The sequence below is a fragment of the Danio rerio genome, chromosome 4 (assembly GCF_049306965.1).
Source record: "Danio rerio strain Tuebingen ecotype United States chromosome 4, GRCz12tu, whole genome shotgun sequence".
In the NCBI taxonomy this organism is placed as follows: Eukaryota; Metazoa; Chordata; class Actinopteri; order Cypriniformes; family Danionidae; genus Danio; species Danio rerio.
Genome location: NC_133179.1, coordinates 38,267,961 through 38,284,550, shown reverse-complemented (window position 1 = coordinate 38,284,550; position 16,590 = coordinate 38,267,961). Strand labels below are relative to the sequence as shown.

Sequence of the window (16,590 nt, the reverse complement as noted above, 5' to 3'; positions counted from 1 at the left end):
TTTGTATGTATGTGTGCTTTTAATAAAGCTTGCAAATGGATTCAATGCCTTCTGACTCATCGCAACAGAAGACTTCGCCACTACAGAATCCAGCAGCTTTAGCACAAGTTTCTACTGAACTTTCCGCTCAAGCTCAGTTAGCCACCCATCATCAACAACTCACCCATCTAACATCTCTCACGGAGGAACTGGTGAGAGCTATGCAACAACTCCGTCATCCGAATCCTGCAGTTACCCTGCCTGCTACCATGACAGCTCCTCAGCCAACGCATGTCTCCAGTGCTCCGGCTACCGTAAGTCCCCGATTAGCTTTTCCTGAAAAGTTTGATGGTTCACCTTCTCGCTGCAAAGGCTTCCTATTACAATGCAAACTATTTGTTAACCAACAACCTGCATTATATCCCACTAATTCTAGTCGGGTGGCTTTTGTATGCAATCTGTTAACGGGGAAAGTGCCGGAATGGGCTACAGCGATATGGAAGGAGGAGGAATGTAACTACCCCACGTTTGAAAATTTTCTCAAGCAGTTTCGGGAAGTGTTTGAGCACCCAGCAGAGGGGAGAAGCCCCGGTGAGCAGTTACTTTCTCTTACCCAGGGGCGTAACACAGCTGCAGAATACGCCTTGTCATTTCGCACTCTCGCCGCTCAAACTAACTGGGTTGAGGACACACTGAAGACATTATTCAGACGGGGTCTGACTGCCACTCTACAATCTGAATTGGCTTGCCGTGACGAAGGAAAGAAATTGAACGAACTCATTGAACTTACCATCCGTCTTGATCATCTGAATCCACCTGCAGCGTACGACCTCATACACCAGTTCAATCGGTGAGTCCTTCCCATGTTCCAGCACTTTTCAGTGTACTGATTCATGTAATTATTAAATTTGATAAAAGAATGATTAATACCACGGCTCTTGTCGACTCTGGGTCTGCCGGAAACTTTATCTCTAAGAAATTTGCTTTAAATCACGAACTATCTCTCAGCTCATATGATTCCTGTCTTGCAGTGGAAGCACTAGACGGTCGTCCTGTGGGTGAAGGACGCATCCGTATGATCACGAATAAGCTACAGTTACAAGTTGGTGTTCTACACACTGAAGAAATGCAATTCTACATTATTGATTCAGTTATTCATCCACTGGTGTTGGGACTGCCATGGTTACGGCGACATGATCCTCATATCTCCTGGAGGGACGGACAGATATTGCAGTGGAGTGAGTCATGCATGAAACAGTGCATCCAGCCCATTCACAAAATTCCATTGCGAACCACCAATATGTTACCTGAACTCGTTGATGAACGAATCCCCATTGAGTACCATGACTTACATGAAGCTTTTAGCAAACAAAAAGCTACTCAACTTCCCCCACATCGACCAAGTGATTGTGCTATTGAATTAATTCCCGGTTCAAGTCCTCCAACGGGTCGAATATTTCCTCTGTCACAACCTGAGCACAAGGCAATGTCTGAATATATCGACGAGGAATTGGCCAAAGGTTTCATTCGACCTTCTACATCTCCTGCTTCAGCTGGATTCTTCTTTGTAAAGAAGAAAGATGGCAGTTTACGTCCCTGTATTGATTACCGAGGGCTCAATGAAATCACCGTAAAATTCCGCTATCCATTACCCCTCGTACCTCCAGCCCTGGAACAATTAAGAAAGGCTAAATATTATACCAAGCTTGACCTTCGCAGTGCATACAACCTTGTCAGAATCCGTGCTGGTGACGAGTGGAAGACCGCGTTTTCCACCACTAGGGGGCACTATGAGTACACGGTAATGCCCTTCGGCCTGTCAAACTGTCCGTCCGTGTTCCAATCCTTTATGAATGATGTCTTTCGGGATATGCTGGATCGCTGGGTAATCATTTACATCGACGACATCCTTATATATTCAAACACGATGGAGGAACATGTTGAACATGTACGTATAGTGTTGCAACGCATGACTCAACATCGTCTGTACGCCAAATTAGAGAAGTGTGAGTTTCACCAGACACAGATCGCCTTTTTGGGCTACGTCATCAGTGCAGAAGGGATTACTATGGATGACACGAAAGTACAGGCAGTTCAACAATGGCCATTACCCCAGAATCTCAAGGAGTTGCAGCGATTTCTAGGTTTTGCCAACTTCTATAGACGGTTTATCAGAGGCTTTAGTTCAATAGCCGCACCGTTAACAGCCATGACCAAACGAAACTCCCACAAACTATCCTGGTCCTCTGAAGCACGCCAAGCATTTAGTGATCTGAAGACTCAATTCACCACAGCTCCTATTCTCCGTCATCCCAACCCAGACCTACCTTTCATTGTGGAAGTGGATGCATCCAACACAGGAGTCGGGGCGGTGTTATCCCAACGTCAGGGTCAGCCATCCAAAATGTATCCATGTGCCTTCTTCTCCCGTAAATTGACCAGCGCAGAACGAAATTATGATGTGGGAAATCGCGAATTACTGGCAATGAAATTAGCCCTGGAAGAATGGAGACACTGGCTGGAGGGGGCTAGTCAGCAATTCACCATCTTAACTGATCACAAGAATCTGGAATATCTCCGCTCAGCCAAACGTCTAAATCCCAGACAAGCTCGTTGGGCTTTGTTCTTCACCAGATTCAACTTCATTGTCACCTATAGACCAGGGAGTAAAAATGGTAAGGCAGATGCACTATCCAGGCTATCAGAAGATAAACCCACCCTTAGTGATGAAACCATTCTTCCCACAAACTTATTAGTGGCTCCAGTACAGTGGGACATACTTACCGAGATCCAAGAGGCAAACCAAGAAAACAACCCTCCAGTAGACTGTCCGAATCACCTAATTTTTGTACCCAATAACATACGTACCAGATTACTGACCCATGTTCATGACACTCCCAGCTCGGGGCATCCAGGCATCACTGCAACATTGGAGTTAGTCAAAGCTCGTTTCTGGTGGTCGTCTCTCACGAAGGATGTGATTAATTATGTTCAGAAATTTAAAATTTGCCAAACAACGAAGGCATCTCTCCAAACCCCTGCTGGCTTATTACAACCGCTACCTGTTCCGCAACGACCCTGGTCCCATATAGCTGTGGACTTTATCACGGATCTTCCTGTTTCCCAGAATAACACAGTCATTCTCACGGTGGTTGATCGTTTCTCCAAGGCTTGTCGCCTAATACCATTGCCCAAATTGCCCTCTGCCTTTGAAACCGCAGAAGCCCTGTGCAATCATGTATTTCGAATGTTTGGCTTACCTGATGATATCGTCTCAGACAGGGGATCCCAATTCACTTCCCAGGTATGGTCCGCTCTCTGTAAAAATCTAAATATTAATGTTAGTCTCACCTCAGGGTACCATCCTCAATCCAACGGTCAAACTGAACGAATGAATCAAGAAGTCATCCGATTTCTACGTTCCTACTGTCATCAGCAACAGCACGACTGGAGCCGGTATCTGATGTGGGCAGAGTATGCACAAAATTCATTAATAAAGCCAGCTACGGGTATTACGCCATTTAAATGTATTCTTGGCTACCAACCACCTCTGTTTCCATGGTCCGGAGAACCCACTGAGTTACCTGCTGTCACGGATTGGCTGCAACGGAGTGAGGATGTTTGGAATCAGGCTCACAGACATCTCATGAGGGCAGTTAGGAGGAGAGAGATTCAGGCGAACCGTCATCGACGCCAGGGACTCTCGTATCAACCAGGGCAGTGGGTGTGGTTGTCGACACGAGACCTTTGTCTGAGATTACCCTGCCGCAAACTCAGTCCCAGGTATGTAGGGCCATTCAAAATTTTACGCCAGATTACTCCAGTGTCTTTCCGCTTAGCCTTGCCTAATCATTATCGTATTTCTCCTACTTTCCACATGTCATTACTCAAACCCGCTGGTGGTCCACGAGAGGAGGCGGCTGAGGAATCGGAAACCAGGACCCCCTCACCTGTCATGATCGAGGGCGAGGAAGCCTATCTCGTTCGAGAAGTGCTGGACTCTCGACGTCGGGGTGGCGCCCTCCAATATCTGGTGGACTGGGAAGGGTATGGTCCAGAGGAACGGTCCTGGGTGAATGCTAGGGATATCCTAGACCCAACTCTCACGGAAGAGTTTCATCAGAGGTTCCCAGAGAAACCAGCCCCCCGACAGCGCGGTAGACCCCGGCGTCAGGTGCTTTCTCGCTTCAGGAGCCGCTCGCAGGAGGGGGGTTCTGTTGTAAATGAGGGCGATGCCAATCCTCTTGTGCACCACCAGAGGGAGCCATCGCCAGAATTCTAATTCGACTCACGGACTCAAACTCCCATAAGCCCTGCTACCTGGCACTGATTGCGGTCCAGGTGCAGCTCATCAGCTCTCGTGTATATATACCACACTCACGCTCTGGTTCTTTGCGAAGTCTTGATTTGCCTAGCTGTCATTTCTGAGCGTTCCATACTCCCTGCTTCGGACTGATCTGTGTTTCTGACCCTGTGCTTGTTCTACGATTACGAAAGACATCTGCCTGCCCCTGATCTCCAGCCTGTTATTCTGACCAGTAAGATATCTGCCTGCCTTTGAACTTTTGCCTGTCCCACGTTCTGTCTCCTGGATTGCCCCTTTGTGTTTGTATGTATGTGTGCTTTTAATAAAGCTTGCAAATGGATCCAATGCCTTCTGACTCATCACAACAATTTCCTCTGAGCAAAAAAATCACGATCACATATTAATATTATTATCATATTTAAATTGCCTTTCTTTCTTTAACTAAACAGGAGGCTGTCATTGGTCAAGCGCGGAAACGTCAGTTTTGTAATAACCGGCACTAAACTGAGCAGACTGTATTTGTAACGTTATATCTGTCATAGATTAAAAATGAGTGGACAAGTGGATTTAGCAAACGCGAGAGAAAGAGGAGAGGAGGCATCTTTATTGAGGCATTTTCCATACACACTATCTTTAAACTGACCCATGATCAGGAGAATGAGGGTACAGAAGAAGACGTTATGGTAACTTTAAATGATGAGTGGCTAGCATTAACCAGGCGGAGGAGGCTAACGGCAGCGCAGCGCGGACTGGATTCATCGTGTGAGAGACAGACAGAAAATAAACATAAATACATAAATATATATATATATATATATATATATATATATATATATATATATATATATATATATATATATATATAGTTTTATTAGTATTTTTATTCAATGCTTTGAAAAATAAGTTAAATCTTTGTAGACTATAAATACATATGTACTATATATCATTTATTTAATATGTGGGCAAAAAATTATAGATTCATTTTATTTAAAAATTATTAAATTCTTATTTTTTTAAATTCAACTAGGGGTGCGGCCAGGTAGGGGGCCTTACAAGACAATGTGCCCATTATCTCTGATCCAGACCTTTACATTTTCGCGGCAGTAGCTCTCTGTCATCTGAACTGAGTGATTGACAGTTTATATTAACCAATCGATTCGGGTTCATTGCAAGAGCAGTGGGCCAATCAGAAGAGCTTTAAGGTGGGGCGGGCATTGTGGGCTTTGTTTACTGCAGCACGTTGACATGACGACTGTTTAAAACTGTTTCTGAGCGCTGCGTTCGGCGTTTTTAAGTGCAAAAATGCATTCTGCGTGAAGCTCGCATTGATAAAATTTCGGGCGCCTATGCAACCAAAACGGTCGTAATTTCGGAGTCCTGCAATTTCAAATTCAAGCAGTTTCAAGCACTTTGTTCAAAATCCAAGCACTTTTCTAACCTTGAAAACACTACATTAAAAATCAAGCATTTTCCAGGATTTCCAGCACCCGTACGAACCCTGTATTTATGGACCAAGTGGGCATTGGTTTAAACTAGTAATGCACATAAGGGTGCTGCAGAGAATTTCTATAGGCCAAGAGGGCATGGGCTTGAACTGGGAACACAAATATGGGCCTTGCATGTTTGCCCAGTTAGGACCAACATAAGATGCTTACAGAGCCCACTTTAAGCCCATATGAGCATTCACGGTTGAATTCTGGTGCAATCCCACTTTAAACCCCTTTAGGCAGTGGGGCCCAAATGGGTCTTTCATGAATTGCCTATTTAAGACCTACATAAGACCCTTATAGATCCCACTTAAAACCCATCTGAATTACCCAGTTAGGACCCATGCAGTACCCTTACAGGTCCCACTTTTAGTACGTCTGGGCTTTCATGGCTGTCCCCAATGTGGATCCTGGGTGCAAGCCCATAATGGGGCCCACATTTGCTGCCCATGAAGCCCTCATCTGGGCCCCACATGTCATTCCTGGCTGGGGAGGCACCCTAATAGAAATCTGTCTATGGCAGTTCAGCGTTTTGTGGTGCCGAGAGGCGCATGCGGTGTGTGAGCCCCTTTACCCATCACTACTGCTGAATGATTTCAGATATTTCACAGCTACAAAAGACAAAAATCACACCAAAACACAACACAGTCTTTGAGTAAGATGTTTAAGAGACTAGTCCTCCACACAATGTAGTCCTGTTTTAACCAGGCCATCTGTGTTTAGACGTCTATTACACTGATATATGGAGAAATTGACTAGTCTGTTGAATTATTAGAGAATAATGCACATCTGGGACCCGTTTCAGTAAAGATGTTTAACCAACTCTGAGTTTACATTTGAACTCTGAGTTGATTTACCGAGAGATTGAAAACTTCGTTTCAAGTTTTCGGTTTCAAAACAACTTATCTGAGTTAGGTCAATCAACTTTGAGTAGACCAACTCAGATTTAAGCGCGCACATCGTGACTATAAAAAAAGCATTATCAATGAAGCAAAGATATTACGAGTGACTATGACAACATCTTAAAAAAAGAGATCAGAATTTCTTTCTCCAGCTGAACTTGATCTGCTCATGCAGAGTTATAGCAAATATGACCATATATTTAAAAAAAAGCAACACGAATGCATCAGTGAAACAGAGACAGTTAGCATGGGAAATTATAGATGCTTAAGTTAATGCGTAATTTTACATTTAAAGTATTTAAATATTTAAGTATAATAAAATAAGTAATGTAATGTGTGACGTTTATAAAATCTTTACACACGTTCCCACTTTTATACATGTTGATCAGTTTTAATAGATTTAAAAATGCACTTGTGTGTCTGCCTTTTTATTGATCACTTAAGTGATAGAGGTTGATATGACATTTAGAATGTAAGCAGAACGGGCGAGGCAGTGGCGAAGTAGGTAGTGCTGTCGCCTCACATCAAGAAGGTCGCTGGTTCGAGCCTCGGCTCAGTTGGCGTTTCTGTGTGGAGTTTGCATGTTCTCCCTGACTTCCCATGGGTTTTCTCCAGGTGTTCCGGTTTCCCCCACAGTCCAAGAACATGCGGTGCAGGTGAATTGGGTAGGCTAAATTGTCCGTAGTGTGTGTGTGTGTGGATGTTTCCCAGAGATGGGTTGCAGCTGGATAAAACTTGCTGGATAAGTTGGGGGTTCATTCCGCTGTGGCGACCCCAGATTAAAAAGGGACTGAGCGACAAGAAAATGAATGAATGAATGAAAGTAAGCAGAACTAAAAATAGTTTTTAGAAAGACTAATAATCCTAATTAATGTACCTGTCCCTGTTGAAGGTCAGTTAATTTAAGCTTTATTTATTAAAAAAGGACAAACCATTCTCGTACGTGACTTTGTTCTTTGTGTGACTGTAATGTAGCCAATAGCAGTGTTTCCATCCAAATATATAAATTAAATGTATGTGCAAAACTGGAATATTGCATAAAACATGCGAGTAAACCAACATTTCCATCCAACGAGTCAAAGAGAACAAAATCAACACTTCCTGATTAACTGGTGCCAAATATTAACAGTAAAAATTTACTGCAGTAGAAGAAGTTGAATCAATTATTTCTATATTTAAATGTCCCTGGTGGACTTCCGGGTGACGCCATGTGAGTGCAAGACGCATGTGAAAACAGCTCCACAACTTTTAAGATATTTGCGAGCTAAACTATCTAATACTTTATTGCAACACAGCTGTGTTTGATATATTCGACTAAGATGCCAAACAGGAATAAAAAAAATACAGAGCAGACGACCAAAACCCCGAGGGACATACAAGTTCATCGCATCGATGAGATTAGCACCGAGGCTAACAACGCAGTTCTAGAAGGGATTGCTAAGCTACAATCAAACTTCGTACTATTCAAGTCAGAAATAGTCGAGGCTATCGACAAAAAAATCGATCAGTTCTCGATCTCTATCAGAGCAGAATTGACGGCTATAAAGAAAGAAGTGGATGTCTCAATCTCCACCATGAAAGATACTATGAGCGAGCAAGCTAAAACAATCGCTGAACTTGAACGCAGCGCAACTTTTTCTTCCGACGCGGTTTCCCAATTACAAAAAGAGGTCGAAAGGTTAACAAGCAGCTTGACACAGCTTACGGAAAAATGTACGGATCTGGAAAGTCGCAGTAGAAGGCAAAATTTGCGAATCCTTAATGTTAAAGAAGGAGAAGAGGATGGGCACAAAACAACGGACTTTATCGCGCACCTGTTGAAGAACGCACTCTCTCTGGAAACTCTGCCTTTGATTGACCGTGCTCACAGATCCCTGAGGAATCGCTCCGATAACACTCCATATCCCCGGGCATTTGTCGTCAAGATGCATTATTGTCACGAATGGCAAGACATCATCCGAAAAGCAGCACAGCTAAAAATCATCACTTTCAGGGGAGAAAAGCTTCTAATATTTCCTGACCTCCCACCAGCCATACTGAAACAGCGTGCCCGTTTCAACAAAGCGAAAAATTTACTGCGAGATCAACCAGGCGTCCGTTTCGGATTTCTGTACCCAGCGAAACTACGGGTCACACACAATGGAGAAGAAAAACACTTTACCGACCCTGCCAAAGCGATTGAATACGCAGAACGGCATTTTGGTGAGGGTAACGTACCGTAACATCCTTGGAGACTGTGCAAACAGTGCAAGGCTGATCGATAACGCTGTACTTTTCTACCTTTAACATACTTTATATACGCAATCTTTTTTCACAAGGTTTATACGCTTCGCTTTATGGACTTTTAAAAACCGAGCTGTTTGCGTGTGCAGACGAACATTTATTATAACCAAAGGAACTGTTCACTTAAGCTCCTGTTAGTCAGCTAAGGCCAGTTGGGCGTGTCTTATACCAAGTTTATTTTACTAAATTCTGTTTGATGTATACTCAAACCTGGATTTTCAGGTATGTTCTTGTTTTGTTTTTTTATATTTTTTAAAGTGTTCTCTTTGGGAGGGGATGGCAAATCGGGTTCCGTCTGGGAGTGCATACTTGGGGAAATAGGTACAATAATAGATACTTGATGGGATGGCAGCTGCTCTGAGTATGAAGCCAGATAAGGGAGTGGGAGCTCTGAATTTTGCCTCCTGGAACGTTAAGGGCTTAAATAATCCTATTAAACGTAGTAAAGTGCTTTGTCATTTAAAATCTATGAACACAGACATTATATTCCTACAAGAGACACATTTTAAAAAGGATCTACATCCGATGCTAAGAGCCAGGTGGACAAGTCAGTCTTTTTTTTCTTACTTTTCATCTAAGGCCAGGGGTACTGCAATCTTAATAAGAAAGGGGGTTCCATTTAAACATAGATCCACAATTACTGATAAGGAGGGAAGATTTATCATTGTTACAGGAGAAATATTCTCAACACCAATAACCCTGGTTAACATTTATGGACCAAATTTTGATAATCCATGCTTCTTTCAAAATGTGTTTTCTCGCATCACTGATATCTCATCCACAAATTTAATTATAGGGGGAGATTTCAATTGTGTTTTAGATCCATATTTAGACAGATCGTCAACTCAGCGTGCTCCCCCATCCAAATCTAGAGAACTGCTCAAAACATATATTAAAAATTATAATATCAATGATGTGTGGAGGTTAGCAAACCCAACTGGAAGAGATTACTCCTTCCACTCACAAGTTCATAATGTTTACACCCGAATAGACTATTTTTTGGTAGATTTAAAACTAATTCCGTTCACTTTTAAGGCCACCTATCATAATATTCTGATCTCAGATCATAGCCCAATTACATTTGCCCTGAAATTGTCAGAAATTGGTAATACTCAACCATTGTGGCGGGCAGACCCCTATCTACTTAAGGATGAAAAATTCTGTGAGTATTTACAAACACAACTTAAAATATTTTTTGAAACTAATAACCAACCAAACATCTCTCCTTCACTTCTGTGGGACACTTTTAAAGCATATCTAAGAGGCTGTTTTATATCATTTAAAGGGGCAAAGAATAAGAAAAACAAAGCTACCTTAATAGATTTGGAAAAACAAATTAAACAACTAGATGAGCAGAATGCTATTACGCCTTCTTTAGATCTATATAAAGAAATATTAAAACTGAGATATCACTATAACAAATTAATATCTGAAAAGCTTTCAAATTCTATAATGTTTATGAGACAAAATTTTTTTGAGTTTGGTGATAAGCCACATAAATTGTTATCTAGACAGCTACGAAAGCTTGAAAATGACCGTGCAATACATCGAATTAAATCAAAATCTGGGACTTACGCATTATCCCCCAAAGACATTAATAATCGTTTTAAACAATATTATGAATCTCTATATTCAAGTGATTACAAGGATCCCAAGGCTGTAGAAACATTCTTAAACAGCTGTAATTTACCAACGCTAGATCAAAAGGATAGAGAATTTCTAGAAGCAGATTTTACTTTAGATGAAATAAAGAATACAATAAAGTCACTTAAAGGAGGTAAAGCCCCCGGCCCTGATGGAATCCCTTGTGAGGTATATAAATTATTAAACAATTTGTTAACACCTTATATGCTTGATATGTTTTCCTCAGCTCTGGAGGAGGGACAACTACCCCAGTCATTTAATGAAGCAGTAATTACAGTTATACCTAAAAAAGGAAAAGATCCTGAAGAGGTTGAGGGGTATAGGCCAATATCCCTCATTAATGTGGATCAAAAAATATTAGCCAAAACAATAGCTATCAGAATGAACACATTGGTAGGAAAACTAGTGAAACCTGACCAGACTGGCTTTGTCCCTGGCCGTAACTCTTTTAACAATCTACGTCGATTGTTTAATATACTATACTCCTCCCAAACAGACCGGTCTGACCTAGTGATCTTGTCCTTAGATGCCGAAAAGGCCTTTGACCGGGTAGAATGGCCTTACCTATTTGCCCTTTTACATAAATTTCAACTGGGGGAAAGATTCATTTCTTGGCTAAAAACTTTATATAAAAACTCTAGGGCACGAATACTCACAAACAGAACTTTGTCGCATCCTTTTGATTTATTTAGGGGTACACGTCAAGGCTGCCCACTCTCCCCGCTTCTTTTTGCCCTGGCCATTGAAACCCTAGCGGAAACAATTCGAACGAACGAGAGAATTTATGGACTTAACACTAAAAACACAACGAACAAAATCTCATTGTACGCTGATGATGTTCTTTTATATGTAACAAAACCTGCAAATAGTATTCCAACTTTACTAAAAGTTATTGAAGAATTTAGCTCATTCTCAGGTTATAAAATTAATTTAAATAAAAGTGAACTCATGCCAGTCGGTCTTAAGGACCTCTCACAAATCTACCCACTTCGTTTTAAATTAGCCATCGATAGAATTACTTATTTAGGAATAACCGTGACAAAGAAGTTTAGCTTTTTAAAAGAAGCTAACTTTACTCCTCTCTTAGAAAAATTAAAATCAAATATTCAGTTCTGGAGGACCCTCCCCCTCTCATTAATAGGTAAAATAAATGCCATTAAGATGATTTTCCTGCCAAAACTACTATATTTGTTTCAAAACATACCAGTGTTTATCCCTAAATCTTTTTTTATACAACTTGACAAAATTACTTTGCCCTTTATTTGGAATTACAAAAATCACAGAATTAAACAAGTGCACCTTTCCAAAGCTAGAAATGTGGGGGGTCTGGCCTTCCCAAACTTCCGCTGTTATTACTGGGCAGCTAATCTCAGAGTTATATCAATAATACTACATGATAACTCTAGACAGCTGGATTGGCTCGGGATAGAACAGGATGAATGTACCCCTTACGATCTTGGTGCTGTCATTCTTTCACCAATAAGATCTAAAAACGAAATTTATAGAAACAACCCTGTTATTAACAGTGTTATTCGCACCTGGAGACAAATCCAATCTCATTTTAAGGTGGAACCACTATCTTTATCAATGCCAATAGCCGGTAACCCCTCCTTTATACCTTCTACACTAGATAAAGGGTTTTCACAATGGAAAGATGCAGGAATTTACACAGTTAGTGATCTTTACCAGAATGGTGCTTTCGCCACCTTTCAAGAAATCCAAGAAAAATATAAGCTTCACAGAAGTAATTTTTTTAGGTTCTTGCAAGTCAGGAACTATGTACACTCTTACTTGAAATCCACAACAATCAATCCTTCCTGTCTTGACATTTGTCTGAAGGACCATTTTGGTATGGAGAAAATGATTTCCCGCATATATAACACCCTTCAAACCCACCAATCGCCCACAACATCCACGATCAAAAAACTTTGGGAAGACGAGCTAGGATCAGAGATTCCTAATAAAACATGGACAGAGTGTCTGGAAGAAATACATAACTGCTCCATAAACTCCAGACACCAACTTATCCAATTCAAAATTCTACATAGATTGCACTACTCAAAAACAAAGCTTTCTAAAATTTTTCAAAGCATCTCTCCAAAATGTGACAAATGCAAAATATCTGACGCATCGCTGCTTCATAGTTATGCCTTATGTTCTAGCTTACAGGACTTTTGGTGCAAAAAATTTAAAGTTTTTTCTGAAATCACAGGGCAAACTATTGATCCAGATGAATTTTTAATTGTGTTTGGGGTTTCAAAGCACGAGCTTGGATTGTCCAAGTCTCAGCAACAAATAATTTCTTATGGCCTTTTAACAGCCAAAAAACTTATTCTGACATTCTGGAAAAATAAACTTCCTCCCTCTTTCAAATTATGGCTCAGTGAACTCACAAACACACTCCATTTAGAAAGAATACGGTACCATTTACAGAATAAAAAGCCTAATTTTTTTAAAATATGGGAACCTTTCATAAGGTACTTGGAAGGGAGAAATGGAACAGTTGTTTGATGGGGATATTGTTAAATCATATGGCAGCTCCCATTTTCAGTAATCTTTCTTAAGGGTGTGCACTACAGACGGAAACTGACGGGGGGTGGGGGTGGGGGGGTATTATAGGGTATTATTTTCGTTTGCATACTGTGATCTATTTTGTTTGAGTGCATATATATTTTGTTCGTTTTTTCCTTCTGTAATGATAAGTTTTTTCCTCCGTCAATTCAGATAATGGTTTACATATTCATATGTAGACTCTGTAAATTGTGTTAGTAGACCAAGGGGGAAAATTGTATGTGTGTGTGTATATATGTGTATGTGTGTGTATATATACATACAGACATGTAGTTGTAATATAATCACTTGTACCCAATAATTATAGAAGGAAATTTTTTGTTATAATTTCTTTTAAATTTTTTTTATTTATTTTTTGCATAAGTAAAATGTGGAGGATCTTTTTTATATATTTGCAAACATTCTGTAATTGTACATATTCTTCCAATAAAAAAAATAAATAAATAATAAATAAATAAATAAATAAATAAATAAATAAAATAAATGTCCCTGCGCCTCAGAAGACAATGCTGACACACAATGAACATGTAGGGGCATTTGAAGGCATGAGACACAGAGAACAGACACTCCTGACACGCTGCAAATGCTCTGGAGGTCATTAATAAAATAATAACAGTAATACTGAAATGGTTAAGACTTTTTAAAATGAATGAGCAAAAACAATGTTTCAGACGTGTTACAGTGTGCTCAGCCTGCTGGTTTATCCATTCACACACATTTTTATCATCAGCATATGATCTCTTATAACAAACTTTTTTTTAATGCACATTCTGTTATTTGTTCAGTAAAAGTGTTTTCATCATAGTTTATGTGCATCTTTTCTATCGAATAATAGTTTATCCTACTCAGTTATGCACGTGTTTTTTATGTGTATTTTCCAAAGTGATGTGCATCATGTCGTTTCAGTCAATCGTTTTTATGTGCATCTCCAAAATAAGCGTTCAAATAGGTGGGTGGAAACGTAAGGCTAAGACGAGAAATACCGCTTCGTCTTTGAAAAAGATGAGGAGACCGACAAAAACTCTGAGTTGAGAGAATAAAACCTGCTCCTGACCAGGTTAGGTTCACAGAGTAAGTTACCACAGTAACTGACACTGAGTTAAAGTTACCTTTCTTTTAGAAACAGGCTTGACTTACCCTGCTTTCTCGAGTTTGACAAACCTGCCATTTTGAAACGGAAAACCCAGAGTTTCTCTCATTTCAGGGTTAAACTACTCAGAGTTTTCACTTAACCTCCTTTCTGAAACAGGCCCCTGTTATATATGATGTCAATTTCCTTAAAAAGAGCTGAAATACTCATTTTGATCATGTTCATGAGATAAACACAGATCTGAACAGTAAAGGTTATTATCATTTTTATTTGTGTACATTCATAATCACAACTAAACTACAAGTTATTGTAAAACTGACAGGGAGTCGTTTCTCTTTCTGGGTCTTCTGTCAACATGACTGACAAACATGTCAGAGAAAACGGCTGAATCTTCAGGAGCAAACTCATTTAGAAAACAAATGCTCTTTATTTTAGTAATCTGTATGAAAAGAGTGCAAAGCAGAACTCTGAGCTCATTAGCCGGCTAATCACATGACAAGTATTTTAAGAGTGTTTTGTGACCATCATGAAATTACAGAGTGTGTTTCTATTGGGGACTAATTCATCATCTCCTACCGTCTGTTTCTACTGTGCTGTTTGTCGTCTCCAGTCTGCATTTCAGAAATGTGTTAAAGGGTCACGAAACACCAAAACACATTTTTTGAGCTGTTGAAAGTCGTATATGTGTCCCACACTGCTAAAAACACTATTAAGACACCTATATTTCACTAAAAAGTGTAAATTGGTTGTTTTTGCGTTATTTCAAGCAAATTCGTACTTCCTGTTTGAAACGAATTTTTGAAGCTGCGTCACGGTCATGACATAATAGCCTGTATTCCAGCGTGCAGACTGGGCGTCTGTGCCTGAGTGAGTCTTATTACGTCTTACAGTGTGTTGCATTAATGCATGAGTAAGGCTTGGTTCAAACCAATCAGCGCGCTCTATTGTGCAACTTCATTAATATTCATTACTGTCACAGTGTAGACGGCAGAAATGCCACGTTGTGTTGGCAAAACAAGCGTGAAGTGTTGCTTTTATAGTTTGCTGCAGTAAAGTTTCGTTTTCATTTTCTCTCTGTGAGAGCGCAGACTCACGCGTGGATTAACAGTGTACGCGACGCGCGACAACAATAATTTACGTGTCTAAGGAGGATTATTGTTTACCTGAGAGCTGTTCTCATCTGCAAACGCTGAGATCCAGATTCGCTTGTAGTCTCCTCTAAATAAAAACGCGGCTCTAGTTGCTGGTGATTGTCCTGTCTCTACAGATTTGGTAAGTGAGCGACCAGTGCTCTTTGTTTATTCAGTTCGTATTTTATTCGTATCAAACAAACTATTGCACCGAGTGTAAACAAGTTAGCACTAACAGTTACAACCAAACTATAACCTCGTGTTAGATTTTGTGACCGGAATAACACACACGGCTTTCTGACGCTACCTGCTGTGTGCATCTAAGTTTCCGGGAAATGCAGAGTTTTTTTTTCTCTCATTCGCCGTGCGGTATCAAACATTGCATGAAAAATACACGCTTAGAGCAGCTCCTCGAATCAAATATCACGTTTGTCGGGAGGGACATGAATGAATTCCCTGAATGAAAGAGCCAAACTGCAGTTAAAGTCCAACATTTAATAATTTGGCAAATAATTCGACTACAGATGTCCATGTAAACACAGTCACATTGTCCGCTGTGGGTGTGTGTTTTGACTCTGAAATTCAGCGTGCCCAAATAGACACTCCCATACCAAGCCGCTTTTCTTCCTCCGACACTCCCCCCTAAACAGAGCTGGACACGCCCACTTTTCTGACTTTTTACAAAGTAGAGGTGTGAAAACACACAGCTGAAACGAGGGGGTTTCATGGCCCTTTAAATAAGACCCTCTCTCACCACACGCCTCCAGTGCACATGGTAATGCTTAAGGGGGCGTAATATTGAAATATTCAATATGGGTGATATTTTAAAATTTGACATGGTTCACAAAATTATTCCAATATTATCGCTAATATTCACTGTATCACCCAGCCCTACTCATGATTATTGTACATGCATGTTTATATTTCATGTATAATATCATCTTTCATTGTTTACAATAACATTCCCTCAACCGTCACCATTTTAAAGCACAGTTCTGTATAGCTCAAAATAAGCTGCTGCATGAATGAATGAGATGATGAAGAATGATAAAGATCTGCTTATGCTTTAATGTGTCCTTTCTGCAAGTGATTTACTATTACTTTCAAAAGTCAATCCCTGCAGATAATGTGATATGAAAATGCGGTATGCATGTCTAGTGCATCATCTTAGAAGAAGCAGAAACATTAGATCATTCCA

At 40.4% G+C, this 16,590-nt stretch overlaps 1 protein-coding gene across 1 annotated transcript in view; it reads right to left on the bottom strand.

Moving 5' to 3' along the window:
- Positions 1–16,590, bottom strand: part of LOC137491115 (NACHT, LRR and PYD domains-containing protein 3-like) — a 43,390-nt gene that overhangs the window by 16,967 nt on the left and 9,833 nt on the right. The window lies entirely within an intron of this gene.